This window comes from Salvelinus sp. IW2-2015, linkage group LG32 (assembly GCF_002910315.2).
Source record: "Salvelinus sp. IW2-2015 linkage group LG32, ASM291031v2, whole genome shotgun sequence".
Taxonomy (NCBI): Eukaryota; Metazoa; Chordata; class Actinopteri; order Salmoniformes; family Salmonidae; genus Salvelinus; species Salvelinus sp. IW2-2015.
Genome location: NC_036871.1, coordinates 3,133,333 through 3,150,501, shown reverse-complemented (window position 1 = coordinate 3,150,501; position 17,169 = coordinate 3,133,333). Strand labels below are relative to the sequence as shown.

The following is a 17,169-nucleotide window of genomic DNA, read 5'->3' as shown; positions in this document are numbered from 1 at the left end:
CAGGTAGCCTGGTTTCAGATGTGGCCATGTAAACAGGATTATTAAGGAAATTGTTCTTGCAAAGCATGTAAACGTTTTAAACAAACTATTATATTAATCTGACTCGTAACCATGCTCAGTATGAATGGTAGTAGGCTATAGACTTATGGGAATGGCTGCTCTACAGAAACTACCTAGAAAAGTGTTTTAATGTACAATCAGGGCTCTCCCTACGATTTCCTGACAAGAGGAAGTTGGATTAGTGTGCATTTTTGAAAAACCAGTAACGGCCATTTCCTGAAATCTAGAGTCTTAAATCATATCAAACAATATAGCCAACACAGTAGTCTAGTGTTTGATCCTGAATGAAATTGAGGTTGTCTCAATGAAGCCTTCACATTATTCTAGGGGTAATGATTATTTCAATAGGTGTCTATGTGGATAGTCTAGTGATAATGTAAACTGTCTTCTTCATAATTATGTTTGGAGACAGTTTCAGAATAATTGAATGAATGGATGCAATGTAGTAGTCTAGCCTATGGTATTTGGAATATGAAACTGAATATATGGATCATCCAGATGGTCCAGATGTATATATATATATGGGGAGAACAAGTATTTGAACACTGCCGATTTTGCAGGTTTTCCTACTTACAAAGCATGTAGAGGTCTGTAATTTTTTATCATAGGTACACTTCAACTGTGAGATACGGAATCTAAAACAAAAATCCAGAAAATCACATTGTATGATTTTAAAGTAATTTATTTGCATTTTATGACATAAGTATTTGATTTGATCACCTACCAACCAGTAAGAATTCCGYCTCTCACAGACCTGTTAGTTTTTCTTTAAGAAGCGCTCCTGTTCTCCACTCATTACCTGTATTAACTGCACCTGTTTGAACTCGTTACCTATATAAAAGACACCTGTTCACACACTCAATCAAACAGACTCCAACCTCTCCACAATGGCCAAGACCAGAGAGCTGTGTAAGGACATCAGGGATAAAATTGTAGACCTGCACAAGGCTGGGATGGGCTACAGGACAATGGTGAGAAGGCAACAACTGTTGCCGCAATTATTAGAAAATGGAAGAAGTTGAAGATGACGGTCAATCACCCTCGGTCCCTGGGGCTCATGCAAGATCTCACCTCGTGGGGCATCAATGATCATGAGGAAGGTGAGGGATCAGCCCAGAACTACACGGCAGGACCTGGTCAATGACCTGAAGAGAGCTGGGACCACAGTCTCAAGAAAACCATTAGTAAACACTACGCCGTCATGGATTAAAATCCTGCCGCGCACGCAGGGTCCCTGCTCAAGCCAGCGCATGTCCAGGCCCGTCTGAAGTTTGCCAAGGACCATCTGGATGATCCAGAGGAGGAATGGGAGAAGGTCATGGTGTGTGATGAGACAAAATAGAGCTTTTTGGTCTAAACTCCACTCGCCGTGTTTGGAGGAAGAAGAAGGATGAGTACAACCCCAAGAACACCATCCCAACCGTGAAGCATGGAGGTGGAAACATCTTCTTTGGGTGCTTTCTTGCAAAGGGGACAGGACGGCTGCACCGTATTGAGGGGAGGATGGATGGGGCCATGTATCGCGAGATCTTGGTAAGAGCATTGAAGATGGGTCGTGGCTGGGTCTTCCAGCATGACAACGACCCGAAACACACAGCCGGGCATCTAAGGAGTAGCTCCGTAAGAAGCATCTCAGGTCCTGGAGTGGCGAGCCAGTCTCCAGACCTGAACCCAATAGAAAATCTTTGGAGGGAGCTGAAAGTCCGTATTGCCCAGCGACAGCCCCGAAACCTGAAGGATCTGGAGAAGGTCTGTATGGAGGCGTGGGCCAAATCCCTGCTGCAGTGTGTGCAAACCTGGTCAAGAACTACAGAGAACGTATGTTCTTGTAATTGAACAAAGGTTCTGTACCAAATATTAAGTTCTGCTTTTCTGATGTATCAAATACTTATGTCATGTAATAAAATGCAAATGAATTACTTAAAAATCATACATATGTGATTTTCTGGATTTTTGTTTTAGATTCCGTCTCTCACAGTTGAAGTGTACCTATGAATAAAATGACAGACCTCTACATGCTTTGTAAGTAGGAAAACCTGCAAAATTGGCGTGTCAAATACTTGTTCTCCCCACTGTACATACACACCACACACACACAACACAACACACACACACACACACACACAGTTGAAGTCGGAAGTTTACATACACCTTAGCTAAATACATAAACTCCATTTTTTCACAATTCCTGACATTTAATCCTAGTAAAAAAATCCCTGTTTTAGGTCAGTAAGGATCACTACTTTATTTTAAGAATGTGAAATGTCAGAATAAGAGTTGAGAGAATTATTTATTTAGCTTTTATTCCTTCTTTCACATTCCCAGTGGGTCAGAAGTTTACATACACTCAATAGTATTTGGTAGCATTGCCTTTAAATTGTTTAACTTGGGCCAAACATTTCGGTAGCCTCCACAAGCTTCCCAAGATAAGTTGGTGAATTTTGGCCCATTCCTCGTGACAGAGCTGGTGTAACTGAGTCAGGTTGTAGGCCTCCTTGCTCGCACACGTTTTCAGTTCTGCCCACAGTTTTCTATAGGATTGAGGTCAGGGCTTGGTGATGCACTCCAATACCTTGGCTTTGTTGTCCTTAAGCCATTTTGCCACAACTTTGGAAGTATGCTTGGGGTCATTGTCCATTTGGAAGACCCATTTGCGACCAAGCTTAACTTCCAGACTGATGTCTTGAGATGTTGCTTCATATATCCACATAATATTCCTACCTCATGATGCCATCTATTTTGTGAAGTGCACCAGGCCCTCCTGCAGCAAAGCACCCCCACAACATGATGCTGCCACCCCCGTGCTTCATGGTTTGGATGGTGTTCTTGGGCTTGCAAGCCTCCCCCTTTTTCCTCCAAACATACGATGGTCATTTATGCCACCAACAGTTCATTTTTGTTTAATCAGACCAGAGGCATTTCTCCAAAAAGTACAATCTTTGTCCCCATGTGCAGTTGCAAACCGTAGTCTTTTTTTTTATGCTGTTTTTGGACCAGTAGCTTCTTCCTTGCTGAGCGGCCTTTCAGGTTATGTCGATATAGGACTTGTTTTACTGTGGATATAGATACTTTTGTACCTGTTTCCTCCATCAACTTCACAAGGTCCTTTGCTGTTGTTCTGGGATTGATTTTCACTTTTCGTACCAAAGTGCGTTCATCTCTAGGAGACAGAACGCGTCTCCTTCCTGAGCGGTGTGACGGCTATGTGGTCCATGGTGTTTATATTGCGTTTCCACCCTCTCCGAGCTGGGCATCTCCGGCGCGGCCCACGCTTGATTGCGTCCTACCTGACAGGTCGCTCCTACCAGGTGGCGTGGCGAGAATCTGTCTCCGCACCACGTGCTCTCACCACTGGTGTCCCCCAGGGCTCTGTTCTAGGCCCTCTCCTATTCTCGCTATACACCAAGTCACTTGGCTCTGTCATATCCTCACATGGCTCTCCTATCATTGCTATGCAGACGACACACAATTATCTTCTCCTTTCCCCCTCTGAAAACCAGGTGGTGAATCGCATCTCTGCATGTCTGGCAGACATATCAGGGTGGATGACGATCACCACCTCAAGGAACCTCGGCAAGACGGAGCTGCTCTTCCTCCCGGGGAAGGACTGCCCGTTCCATGATCTCGCCATCAGCGGGACAACTCCTTGTGTCCTCCTCCCAGAGTGCTAAGAACCTTGGCTGATCCTGGACAACACCCTGTCGTTCTCAACTAACATCAAGGCGGTGACCCGTTCCTGTAGGTTCATGCTCTACAACATTCGCAGAGTACGACCCTGCCTCACGCAGGAAGCGGGCAGGTCCTAATCCAGGCACTTGTCATCTCCCGCTGGATTACTGCAACTCGCTGTTGGCTGGGCTCCCTGCCTGTGCCATTAAACCCCTACAACTCATCCAGAACGCCGCAGTCCGTCTGGTTTCAACTTTCCCAAGTTCTCTCGTCACCCGCTCCTCCGCTCCTCTCTCCACTGGCTTCCAGTTGAAGCTCGCATCCGCTACAAGACCATGGTGCTTGCCTACGGAGCTGTGAGGGGAACGGCACCTCCGTACCTTCAGGCTCTGATCAGGCCTACACCCAAACAAGGGCACTGCGTTCATCCACCTCTGGCCTGCTCGCCTCCTACCTCTGAGGAAGTACAGTTCCCGCTCAGCCAGTCAAAATGTTCGCTGCTCTGGACCCCAATGGTGGAACAAACTCCCTCACGACGCAGGTCAGCGGAGTCAAATCACACCTTCCGGAGACACCTGAAACCCACCTCTTTAAGGAACCTAGGATAGGATAAAGTAATCTTCTAACCCCCCCCCCCCTTAAAAGAGTTAGATGCACTATTGTAAAGTGTTGTTCACTGGATATCATAAGGTGAATGCACCAATTTGTAAGTCGCTCTGGATAAGAGCGTCTGCTAAATGACTTAAATGTAATGTAAATGTACTATGTTCGTCAGATGAACGTGGTACTTCAGGCGTGTTGAAATTGCTCTCACGGATGAACAGACTTGTGGAGGTTATATTTTTTTCTGAGGTCTTTATCGATCTCCCATGATTCCTTTTGGAGTTTCCCATGATGTCAAGCAAATAGGCACTGAGTTTGAAGGTAGGCCTTGAAATACATCCACAGGTACACCTCCAATTGACTGAAATTATGTCAATTAGCCTATCAAAAGCTTCTAAAGCCATGACATCATGTTTTGGAATTTTCCAAGCTGTTTAAAGTCATAGTCAACTTAGTGTATGTAAACTTCTGACCCACTGTAATTGTGATACAGTGAGTTATAAGTGAAATAATCTGTCTGTAAACAATTGTTGGAAAAATTACTTGTGTCATACACAAAGTAGATGTCCTAACCGACTTGCCAAAACTATAGTTTGTTGACAAGAAATGTGTATATATATGAGCTTGTTTCAGATCTCCATCCCTGACCTAATCCATCAAGTTAGGTCTACCATTCATATTATCATTGGTGAACTGACTATAGGCTATTATTATCATATCATTAGCAGCCTACTGTTGACATACGCTGATTCAAGAGCACAGATCAAGAACTGACTAATTAACATAGATAGGCCTACCAATCTTTAACAGTCTAACACAACCTTCTGTATTAGCGGAACAGCTCTCTGCCATGTCGGTTTCCATCGACACAGCAATGTATACTGAACCATGGAGGGTGGATCAATTCTTCTTCGGTGAGGTTTAATGGCGTTTACCGCCCCCGACTGAAGTTTAGTATAAATCCATTACACTTTGTGATACAAAATGAGGAAATGGGAAAAATGACCCTACCAACTAACCCTTCACTCATTAAAACCCATCACCTCATTCCACTACTTCCACTACCCCAGGTCAACGACCTGAGAGGATGGGACACTACCACTCAACACACCCTGTAACTCTTCTGAAGTCAAATCTCGTACCCCCAGGTACTTCTCTGTAGCTTCCACCACGACATCTGATTTTCTGTGACTTACGTTATATATCTGCTGTACAGGTAATAACCACTGCTATTAACACTGAGAGGCCAACCTTACTGAAACATATTGGCCTATCTCTCTGTTCTGACACAGATCTACTATTCACAGGGATCCTCTCAGAATCCCTCACCTTTGATCCACCCCCGCTCTACTTTCTGCACTGGTTCAGCATACGGCATCTTCTGAACTACTCTGACCCTGGCCACCTCAACCTGCCTCTCTGACCCTGGCCACCTCAACCTGCCTCTCTGACCCTGGCCACCTCAACCTGCCTCTCTGACCCTGGCCACCTCAACCTGCCTCTCTCGCACCTCCTCTACTTTCTTCACTGCTTCAGCATATGACATCTTCTGCACTACTCTGACCCTGGCCACCTCAACCTGCCTCTCTCGCACCCCTACAGTTGACACATATTTTTCCACCGAAACTACACATTCCTCTGTCCCACACTTCCCAAATCTTGGATTCTCCCTCCTACYCACTGCTGCAACATACCCATAAACGTGACACCTATAACACTGCAGTGTATTTGGCACAAKAGCTCTAACAGCATAACTCATATATCCTAACATTATTTTGTCAGGTAAAAACTCTGAATGAAAGCTCAAAAGAACAGACTGTGTCACCTCTGTTTCACCACTCTCCCCACCGGGTTTGCGTCGTCACAAACACCAGGACTCTTCAACTTAAATTGCTCCACCTCCACACTTAACGCTACCCCAGAAATCACTCTTTTCAATGGTGCCTTGTACCCAAACGCAAAGCAAGATAAAAGTCTTTCCCCAAGTTGCGTCTTCTCCCTCTGATCCAAAGAAACACAAGCAAACATCACAAGTCCACTTCGGGTTACCTTCACCGACTCAATAGCACCCACCATATTTTCCACCCAACCTGAAACCACCCACGTATCAGCCAAAAGGCCTGGTTCCACCCTCTTCAAAAATCTCCCTCCCACTGGACCAAACGTATCTTTATCATAACCATGTCCATCAATTCAAGGCTCAGGCGCCGAGCTCCTCACAACACATTTTACCCCTTCCATTTCACCTCCAGAACTCGAWCTGGAACCGGCTCACTCTGTTTGAACTTGACACCAATCTTCCTCGACATACCCTCTCCCTTGTTATTGCTAGCTTCAACAGATATAAACCCATCCTCTGCCTCCCTCAGTCTTTTCAAAATCCTCTCTCTTTCCCTTCAAACTCTTCCCTTAACCAATTACCCGACTCCTTCTGAAAATGTTAAACTTTTCCAAGTTTAAATCTCTTTTTAGCCTCCTCAAGGGAGGAGCCCTGTACTCTGAGCCCTGTACTCCCGCCACTTTAAACTCGAGCCTGGGTAGCTTAGTGGTTATAGCGTTGGACTAGTAAGGTTGCAAGTTCAAATCCCCGAGCAGACAAGGTACAAATCTGTCGTTCTGCCCCTGAACAGGCAGTTAACCTACTGTTCCTAGGCCGTCATTGAAAATAAGAATTTGTTCTTAACTGACTTGCCTAGTTAAATAAAGGTAAAATAAATTTTAAAGAATGATGGATAAAMGACGATAGTTCACTTACCATTGAAACGTTGTTCCGGTCTACTTAACTGAGTGTGTCGCGCATAGACACCAATGCAATAGCAGCTCGGTCTGGTCGACTTTGTCTTAATTTATTGACTTTCATTGAACCCGAAAAAAACTGCGAGTGGTATGTCTCGCTTCCTCTTCTATCTCTGACTGAACTARGGTTGTCACTAGTTACTACAGCCACAAAGTCAAAATTGGCTATATTGTGAAAATTCAGGAAAACAAAAATGTGCTTTTTGGTCTTAATTTAAGGTTAGGGTTAGGCATATGTTAGCAGTTGTTTAAGGTTAGGTTTAAATCAGATTTTTTTTTAAAGAGATTAGAACCATAAAAAGCTCTCTACGGTCAGGGCGTGACCTACCCCCCCCCCCCCCAAAGGTGTGGACTCCGGCCGCAAAACCTGAACCAATAGGGGAGGGTCTGAGTGTGCATTTCTCCGCGGTGGCGGCTCTGTGCGGGAACGTAGACCCCGCTCCAGCCTATGGCTCTGGCCCCACGTTGGGGTGGCGATCAGAGCGGGACCCTCGCCGCCGACCCCGGACTGGGGACCCTCATAGCGGGCCCCGCGACTGGGGACCCTCGTTGGGAGCTCCGGACTGGAGGGGCATCGCTGCGAGGCTTCCGGACTGAAGGGCACCTCTGGAGGCTCCGGACTGGAGGGCGACACTGGAGGCTCCGGACTGGAGGGCGTCGCTGGAGGGTCCGGACTGGAGGGCGACTCTGGAGGGAGGAGACGCAGAGACAGCCTGGTGCGTGGGGCTGCCACAGGGCCCACCAGGCTGGGGAGACCTACAGGAGGCCTGGTGCGTAGAGGAGGCACCGGATGAACCGGGCTGTGGGGAAGCACTGGAGCCCTGGTGCGCAGCCTTCGCACCATTCCTCCAGGCTGAATGCCCACTTTAGCCCGGCCCCTCCAGAGTGAGTGCAGGTACAGGTCGAACCGGGCTGTGGGGGAGCACTGGAGATCTGGTGCTTACCACTCGCACCTCTCCATTATGCTCAATGCCCACTTTAGCCCGGCACGGGCGTAGCGCAGGCATAGGACGAACTGAACCTTCCCAGCGCCCCGGAGACACAGTACGCAGAGCCGGCGCAGGATACCCTGGGCCGAAACGGTGCACCGGAGACCAAGCGCGCTGAGCTGGCACAATCCACCCTGGCTGGATGCCCACTCTCGCATGGCACTTGCGGGGGGCTGGCATATAGCGCTTCGGGCTATGAGCGAGCACTGGAGACACAGTGCGCTTTACCGCATAACACGGTGCCTGACCAGTACCACGCTGCTTCCYGTAAGCACGGGGAGTTGGCTCAGGTCTATCGCCTGACTCCGCCAATCTCCCCGTGTGGCTCCCCCCTAAAATAATTGGCGGGCTGCGTCTCGTCCTTGCTGTGCTGCCTCATATCGCTGCCTCTCAGCTTTAGCTGCCTCCAGTTCTTCTTTCGGGCGGCGATATTCCCCAGCCTGTCTCCAGGGTCCCTGTCCGTCCAATATCTCCTCCCATGTCCAGGAGTCCTGAACCCTCTGCTCCTCCATACCACGCTGCTTGGTCCGCTTGTGGTGGGTAGTTCTGTAACGTTCGTCGTCTGAAGAAGGATCAGACCAAAGCGCAGCGTGGTAAGTGTTCATGCTTTTTATTACAACTGAACACTAATAACAAAAATAACAAAGAGAATGACCGAAAACCAAAAGAAACAGTCCTGTAAGGTGCAGAAACACAAAACAGAAAATAACTACCCACAAAGCATCGGTGGGGAAAAGCTACCTAAATATGGTTCTCAATCAGAGACAACGATAGACAGCTGCCTCTGATTGAGAACCACACCTGGCCAAACACAAAGAAATACAAAACGTAGAAAATGAACATAGAATGCCCACCCAAATCACACCCAGACCAAACCAAAATAGAGTCATAAAAAGCTCTCTACGGTCAGGGCGTGACAATACCTGTCTATAAATTAACTATGCTGGTCTCCACTCAGTAACTGTTACCAATCAGTAATTCATTTTCCCTAATGAACCCATTTCCCCAATGCCAGCCATTCCTCAGATTGTTCGTTCACTAACGACACGTGTGGTCCCCCTGTCTTTTCCCATTCTCTGTCTGACTGCCCTTTCCAGTTCTCCTGTGTTCAATTTGAAATGGGCCACGAGACCCTCTAGATCTCTTCTGAATCCCTCTATTCCTGTCTTAGGATGTGTGACTCCTTCTACTGCTCTTGCTACATCCCTCTGTGTCCATGCCCTATAGACTTCTATCGTGTCTGGTTGTGCTCCGTCCCCAGCTCTGGGGTTGGATAAGGCTATGAGTGGGAATTGGGGTATCGCCTCATCGTCATCTAACCATTCTGTGTCACTTCCATCTTCTCTCAATCCTGGCTTATTATGAGATTCTAACCTTCATAACGCTCCAGGTCTCCTGCTCCTCACTCCCAGTCTCTCCCTCTCATTCTCCTCAAATTCCTTCTGATCTCTCTCCCTTTTTCTTTGCTTTTCCTTCTCTTTGCCTTCTGCTCTCTATCTTGCTCTCCTCCTGGCCCCCCCTSCTCTTCCTAATACTCCCAAACCATCAAGGTCACTTCGGGCTCAGCATAAGGCGGGGGAGAGAGAGCCCTTCTCCGTCTGCCTTTCCTACTATCTGTCTGACGCTCCTTGTCTCTGTTCTTTCTTACGTGTCTTTTCTTTCCCATAACAGTCAGTGTCAAGTATGGTTTCTGTTCCTGTTGTAATGCTAGGTCAATGGTTYCCAATTCAACACCTCACAGTCTGTGTCCTCTGAATCCTCACTGTCATTCCCCTCATCTAGTCATGCCTGTTCTTCCTCATCCCTCCCTCTTCTGTCTATCCCTATACTGTCTCTGGCTACTGTTCCTTGGTGGGGCCTTACAATCCTCTGCCATGTGGCCTGTTTTACCGCAGTTGTAGCACTTTCTGTCCTCGGGTTCTATCCACTTTTTCCCTTCTCTGTTAGGTCCCTTCCCCTTAAAGCCTCCTTTATGCTAGTCTACTATTTCCCCAAGAGTTACTATTAGATACTCTGCTCCTTTCTGTTCTTTCTTATTCTTCTTCTTTCCCATTGTGTTCATGGTGAATTGCATACCTCTTCACTTCRGCCAAAGTGTCAGTTCCCCACCCTATCAGAGTCTTTTTTATTACTTAGAAAATTTCAGGTCTCATACCACTCAACATACTATTGTCAACTGTTGATGATATGGCCCATCTGCTCCCTGTCCGGGATCTATCAATCCACTATTTGCATTGAATACATCCCTTAATCTTTCCAAATATTGACTAGTTGTCTCACTGTCTCCCTGTTTGCAGTCATGGATTTTAGAAAAATCAACATGTCTATGGTAGTAATCTCTTAAACTTAATCAACTATGTAATAATCTATCAATGATCCTAGATCACCACAGATGCCATATATCCCTGTCAACTTTCTACTATTTAAATAAATATCTTCTAATAATTAAATAAAACTAAAACGAATGCTAAACYTAGCATATGTTTTATCTGTACTAATGAAATCTCTCATTCGGGAGTCCACTGTATTTTATCTAACAATAACATGGGTTAATCATAAATCAGTCCCATCAATAATTTAATATATGTTGCATAGTGTGGGATCCATTATCTACAGAAATATGCCATCCCTAAGAACTGCAACATATATTTTAACGCTTATAAAATCACTGTTTTTCTAACTATCTATTTCCCTGTCCTGTTGGCTTAAAATATGTCCTAAATACTTAACTTCTCTGCACTACGGATCCCTTTTACAAGCACCTGGCAAGATTCTGAAACCAGGTGCTGTGCTGAGCGTGAATGTGAAGCCTGCAACCTCTATTTCCTACCGACCTACCGGTACATCGTGAGTTTCAGCAGTGATGGAGATAAACCGGGTAAATTCAATGTGGATTTATCTCACTATATCGATATTGGATTAGCTGATTTTGGATTAGCTGACTCTCCTTCGGCCGGTGAAACTGCCTCTCCCTCTGAAGGCCAATCCTTGGGATAAGGCCTGCAAGTGCACTTATTTCTCATTTGCCTGAACGGAGAGCCAGTCACGCCTGAGTATGCGTGCGCAGAGCCTTTCGCCAAATGCAATTCTTGAGGTGGTAGACTCTGCAAAGATCACAGTCGAACCAGGGGCTGAACCTGTATTTAATTATAATTTTCTTTATGGAGGAGTGTTTGTTAACTTCACTAGGGTAGGGGACAGCATTTGGAATTTTGGATGAAAAGCGTGCCCAAGATAAACTGCCTGCTACTCAGAAGCTAAGATATGCATATAATTGGTAGATTTGGATAGAAAACACTCTAAAGTTTCCAAAACTGTTAAATAATGTCTGTGAGTATAACAGAACTGATATGCAGGCAAAAACCTGAGGAAAATCCATCCAGTAAGTACTTTATTTTGAAAGGCTGTTTTTCCATTGAAGCACTATCCACCATACAAAGACTTAGGACCCAGTTCACGATCTCTATGGCTTCTTCTCACATGTGGCCAGTCTTTAGGCATTGTTTCAGGCTTTTACCTGAAAAAGGAGGGAGATACAGCACTTTCAATGAGTGGACAGTGGAAATTTCCAGACACGAGCAAGCGCGGCGCGATCGGGAGCACGCCTTTCTTGTTTCTCCTTTCTCTATTGACAAAGCTTTTGTCCGTTTGAAATATTATTGATTATTAATGACAAAAACAACAGCAAGAAATGCAGGTGTAGAAGCACTGTAATGATGTCTAACACTATTGACTACAAAGTGTGCTGTTTCTGTCGATTTATACAGCTTCTGTCTTAAGTAAGGTCAAGCAGGTTGAATTAATTTGCCTACAGGGAGGGCCAGGGAATCGTTCACAATTAGGAGACACCTGGGCAGATAAAAACACATTTTATCCATGTGTAGACGCAACAAATCTCGATCCGATAGGGGATCGAATCATGTTCATCGGATGACGACAAGGTGTAACCACGGCTAATGATGTAACTAAGGTGTAACCCTAGTTTGAAAGAACAGTTTTTCTGGAAGATGTGCTGCGCCATTTGCCCTACATTTTCACCCCATGTGGGCTAGCCCCTAGCAATTCCAGTTTTATCCCCGAGCCAATTGAGTGACAGCTAGCAAGATGTGTACACACAGCAGACTGAATGAGAGAGCAATGACAAGTTCCACATACCTGCACATATGTGACTAGTCCACACATTTCTGAGGACCACTTTTGGGCTTTGTGAGCTCTACCTGTAATGAAAGTATAAAATACCGAGAATTCCTTTATTTTGGCAGTTACCTGTATGCTCATGTGGTTAACCCTTGAGTTGTCTATGTGTGTTATTAATTTAATTTAATTGTATTTTAGTACAAACCTTGCTCTCATCTCCTCCTTGACCGACCATTCAGTGCCCTGATCCGTTCCTCAGCACATTGGCATATTCGAGTGCTAGATGCAGCAGGCCCAGGTTTTCATCCATTGGATTTCTTGTGATGGAGATTTTTTTGGTTGGCTAGCACCAAACTTTAATAAATCCTAATTATTTTCTCTGTGACATTTAGATTTAGATTGACCTTGTCTTTTAAATGCTAACTGCTAGCCTACAGGAGTGAATGAACCGGAAACGTTCAGTCTTGCCGTAGTGCATTGTCAAAGATTGGTTAAGCCTACAGTTTGAAGATTAGTTTTTATATTATCCCTTGTTTTTTGTCTCTCCCGCGCCCAAATTCCATTAGTATTTATATATATAATGCAACAAATTGTTTTAAATATTGTTTTAATTCTTACACCTTATGCAGGGGTTGCTGACATATGGCCTTTCACCACAGGGGGTAATCGGCACCCACAGCACCCCTACTTCCCCAGCTATACCTCTGATTGGCTAAGCTCCAACTTCAAATATTAGAGTCAAAACCACAATGTGACAACTAGAAGCCTCTTTTTGCATATTTCAAAGTAGTTTTTCATATCAGCGTACTTTGACCTCAAGTTGCGTGCATGGTACCAAAATGCGTGCAGGTTGACAGTCCTTCTAATGTGAGTTAAGCTAAAGTTGGATATTTGATGTTAGCCAATGTAGCTGCTAAGCTAATGTTTTGCTAGCTGCATTTCTGCCTTCCACAAAAAAGGTGCAATTTGTCCGCACAGGGTTTGAGTAATGTTGGCCCGAATCTGACATTTGTTGTGTGCCCAGTGGTCACCTCCCTGACAGGGACTTCTCCTCGATTGCGTCAGTTTGTCGGAGCGGCCAGCTCTAGGAAGAGTCTTGGTGGTTCCAAACTTTTTCACATTTACGAAATGATCGGAGGCCACTGTGTCCTTGGGGACTCAATTGCTCGGGGGTCTACGGACAATTCCTTTGACATGGCTTGGTTTTTTGTCTCTGACATGAAACTGTCAACTGTGGCATTTATTATAGATAGTTGTGGTGCATTTCCACAATCATGTCCATCAATTAATTTACACAGGTGACCCAATCCAGTTGAAGAAACCATCCAAGGCATGTTAACGGAAAGCAGGAATGCCTGCCTCAATTTCGGAGTGCTCATAGCATAAGGGTCTGAATACTTAATGTCAAATAATGGTGTCTGTTTTAAAAAATGTTATACACTGCAAACATTTCTAAAAACCTGTTTTTCCGGCTTTGCCATGTATTGGGTATGGTGTGTAGAGTGAAAATATTTAATTTATATAATTTTAGGGAGCTGTAAGCATAAATAAAATGTGGGAAACAAGTTTTTCTGAAATGCACTGTATGTCGCATCCACGTATAATTAAATGTTTTAATTAATTTACGCTGTTTTTTAAATAGGGCAAGTACAGGCTATTAAGGCAACAAATCTTATTTTACAATGAATAGTCCTAGCCCGGCCAGCACCCTAAATCCAGATGACCTATGGACTCCCAATCACATGCGTTGGTGACACAGGCCTGGAATCGAACCAGGGTCTGTTAGTGATGCCTCTAGCACGGACAATGGCAGTGCCTTAGACCGCTGCAACTATACTCGGGAGCCCCATATGGAAAGAGACTATATGGCTAAATTCATGCAAAAAAGTTATCTTATTCTCCTGTGCCGTTTGGTCGTGGCTGGGTGCAGTACATAACCACACAAGGACAGGGTATGGACTTCTTTGTGGCCCAAAAATCAAGAAACTCTCTTTGAAGTGGGATGGTTTTGTCCAGTTGACAGCTGATGTTGTGTAATGTTAGGGAACCATGGGCATCGTCTACTGTATGTGGTCGCTCACTTTGCACTCCTGGAGGACTTCGCGATAGTTAGTAACCATGGAAGGGCAAATTCTGAAGGGACGCAGGTGTGGTTGAGCGTTGGAGATGTGAACCTTGGCAACCTCTATTGTCGCTACGCCTATCGTACATATTGGTGCAGGGCGTGCCGGAGAAAAAAAAAAAAAAAAAAAAAAGACAAACAAAAAACAAAAAAGACGAAAGAAAAAAAATGAAAAAACAGGGGGTAGGACCTTGTGTTTGGGTGCGATGTATGTTAGGTCGTTTAACGGTGTCGGCCCGATGCGAAGCGCTCGGGGCGACGCGGCTGCGCAGTCCTGCGCGCGTGCCCTCTCGCGCGCACAGCACGACGTACTCACATAAAACAAGAAGAACGCACGAAATAGGACATTAGACTACACAAACCGAACAAACCGTACACAGTCCCGTATGGTGCAAACAATTACACAGACACGGAAGACAATCACCCACAACGAACACTGTGACAACGCCTACCTAAATATGACTCTTAATTAGAGGAACGCCAAACACCTGCCTCTAATTAAGAGCCATACCAGGCAACCCAAAAACCAACACAGAAACAGATAACATAGACTGCCCACCCAAAACACATGCCCTGACCTAAACACATACAAAAACAACATAAAACAGGTCAGGACCGTTACATAGTCCTAGACTAACTTAACTTACTTAGTTTATTTTGGTAATGGCCTCAACTACCCTGAGTCATTTCGGACCCAAACTTACTTACTCAAAATTTCTTACTGAGATCTGTAACCCAGTGCCGCCTACACTAACATAGATATTTTTGTCTTAAACTTTCTCTACATTAGATTATATGGACGGTATACCCGATACAAATCAATACTGTTAATTTTACAGTTAAAATCCTCCCTCACATTTATCTTGACCAATGCTTTATAGGAATTTAATCCAGTCCATTCTAAGTCAATTTTAGTAAGTTTAGAATGTAACCCCAAACTAATGAATAAAGATTACTGACCTTATCCTTGCAGCTGAGATTCAAATGTTAGTTGGATCTCATCACCGTTCCTATCGTTTCAGTCAGCCACCGGCCTGTAAAGAACCCTCAGAATGGGACCAGGTCTTTAACTTCTTGACGCTAGGAGGCAGAAGTTTTATGTTTGGAAAAATAACGTTCCAAATGTAAACGGCCTATTTCTCAGGCCCAGATGCTAGAATATGCATATAATTGACAGATTAGGATAGAAAACACTCTAAAGTTTCCAAAACTGTCAAATATTGTCTGTGAGTATAACAGAACTGATTTTGCAGGCGAAAACCTGAGGAAATCCAACCCGGAAGTTGCTCTTATTTTGATAAATCCCTGTTCCATTGCCTGCCTATCCTCCATTTAAAGGGATATCAACCAGATTCATTTTCCAATGGCTTCCACAGGTTGTGAACAGGCTTGAGACATAGTTTCAAGCTTTTATTCTGAAAAATTAGCGAGATTTATCAAAACGCGTCAGTGGATGGCCAGGTGTCCTTCGATTAGTTCATGCGCGCGAAATTTGTTGCTCGACATTTTCTTTCTCTCTAGTATTGATAGTTTACCGTCTGGTTGAAATATGATCGATTAGTTATGTTAAAAACAACCTGAGGATTGATTATAAAAAACGTTTGACATGTTTCTACGAACTTTACGGATACTATTTGGAATTTTCGTCTGCCCTTCATGACTGCTGGATCCTGTTGATTTCTGAACATAACGCACCAACCAAATTGAGTTTTTTTTATATAAAAATAATATTTATCGAACAAAATGAACATTTATTGTGTAACTGGGAGTCTCGTGAGTGCAAACATCCAAAGATCAAAGGTAAGCGATTCATTTTATTGCTTTTCGGACTGTCGTGACCAATCTACATTGCTGCTAGCTGTTCGTAATGTTTTGTCTAGTGATCGATAAACTCACAAACGCTTGATTGCTTTCGCTGTAAAGCATATTTTCAAAATCTGATATGATAGGTGGATTAACAACAAGCTAAGCTGTGTTTTGGTATTATTCACTTGTGATTTCATGAAAATAAATAAACAGCTGCCTCTGATTGGGAACCATGCCAGGCCAACATAGAAATAAAACCCCTAGATAAGAACACCCCCCCCCCCCTAGTCCCACACCCCGACCTAACCAAAATAGAGAATAAAAAAGGCTTTCTATGGTCAGGTCGTGACACACACATTATTGGATTATGACTCTAACACATTTCATACAATTATATGGTTTCAGGGTGGAATACTTTAGTCATTATCTTAAACATACAAATTCTTCTATCACTTGTCCAGTGCCCATGCCTCGGCCGGCCCGTCAGGCTCACCCAGGTGGGATGCCGGGTACTGTCAAGCCTGCTCCCGCTGGCGCTCGAGGGCGCCAGACTGCCTATCATTACGCACACCTTCGCCTCATTGGACCCACCTGAACTCCATCACATTGGTGATGATAGGGACAGCAACCTTAAAGAAGAAAGGGTCTAAACCATCTGACCCAGATGTCTATGGGGGGTCAAGTTTAAGGAGCTCCTTTAGCACCTCAGACTCAGTGACTGCCTGCAGGGATAAACTTTGTAGCGGGGCAGGGGAAAAAGAGGAAGGAGCATCAGGACTAGTCGCTTTAGAAAGTGTGGGAGATGAGGAAATGTTGGATGATCAAGGAGGCATGGCTGAGTCAAATAGGAATCCTGACTTAATGAAGTGGTGATTAAAGAGCTCAGCCATGTGCTTCTTGTCAGTAACAACCATATCATCAACATTAAGTGACATGGGTAGCTGTGAGGAGGAGGGTTTATTCTCCAGGTCTTTAACCGTTTTCCAG

At 44.7% G+C, this 17,169-nt stretch overlaps 1 pseudogene; it reads left to right on the top strand.

Annotated features, from left to right (window-relative positions):
• The window catches only part of LOC111956392 (polycomb complex protein BMI-1-B-like), a 49,553-nt pseudogene that overhangs the window by 11,165 nt on the left and 21,219 nt on the right, over window positions 1-17,169 (top strand).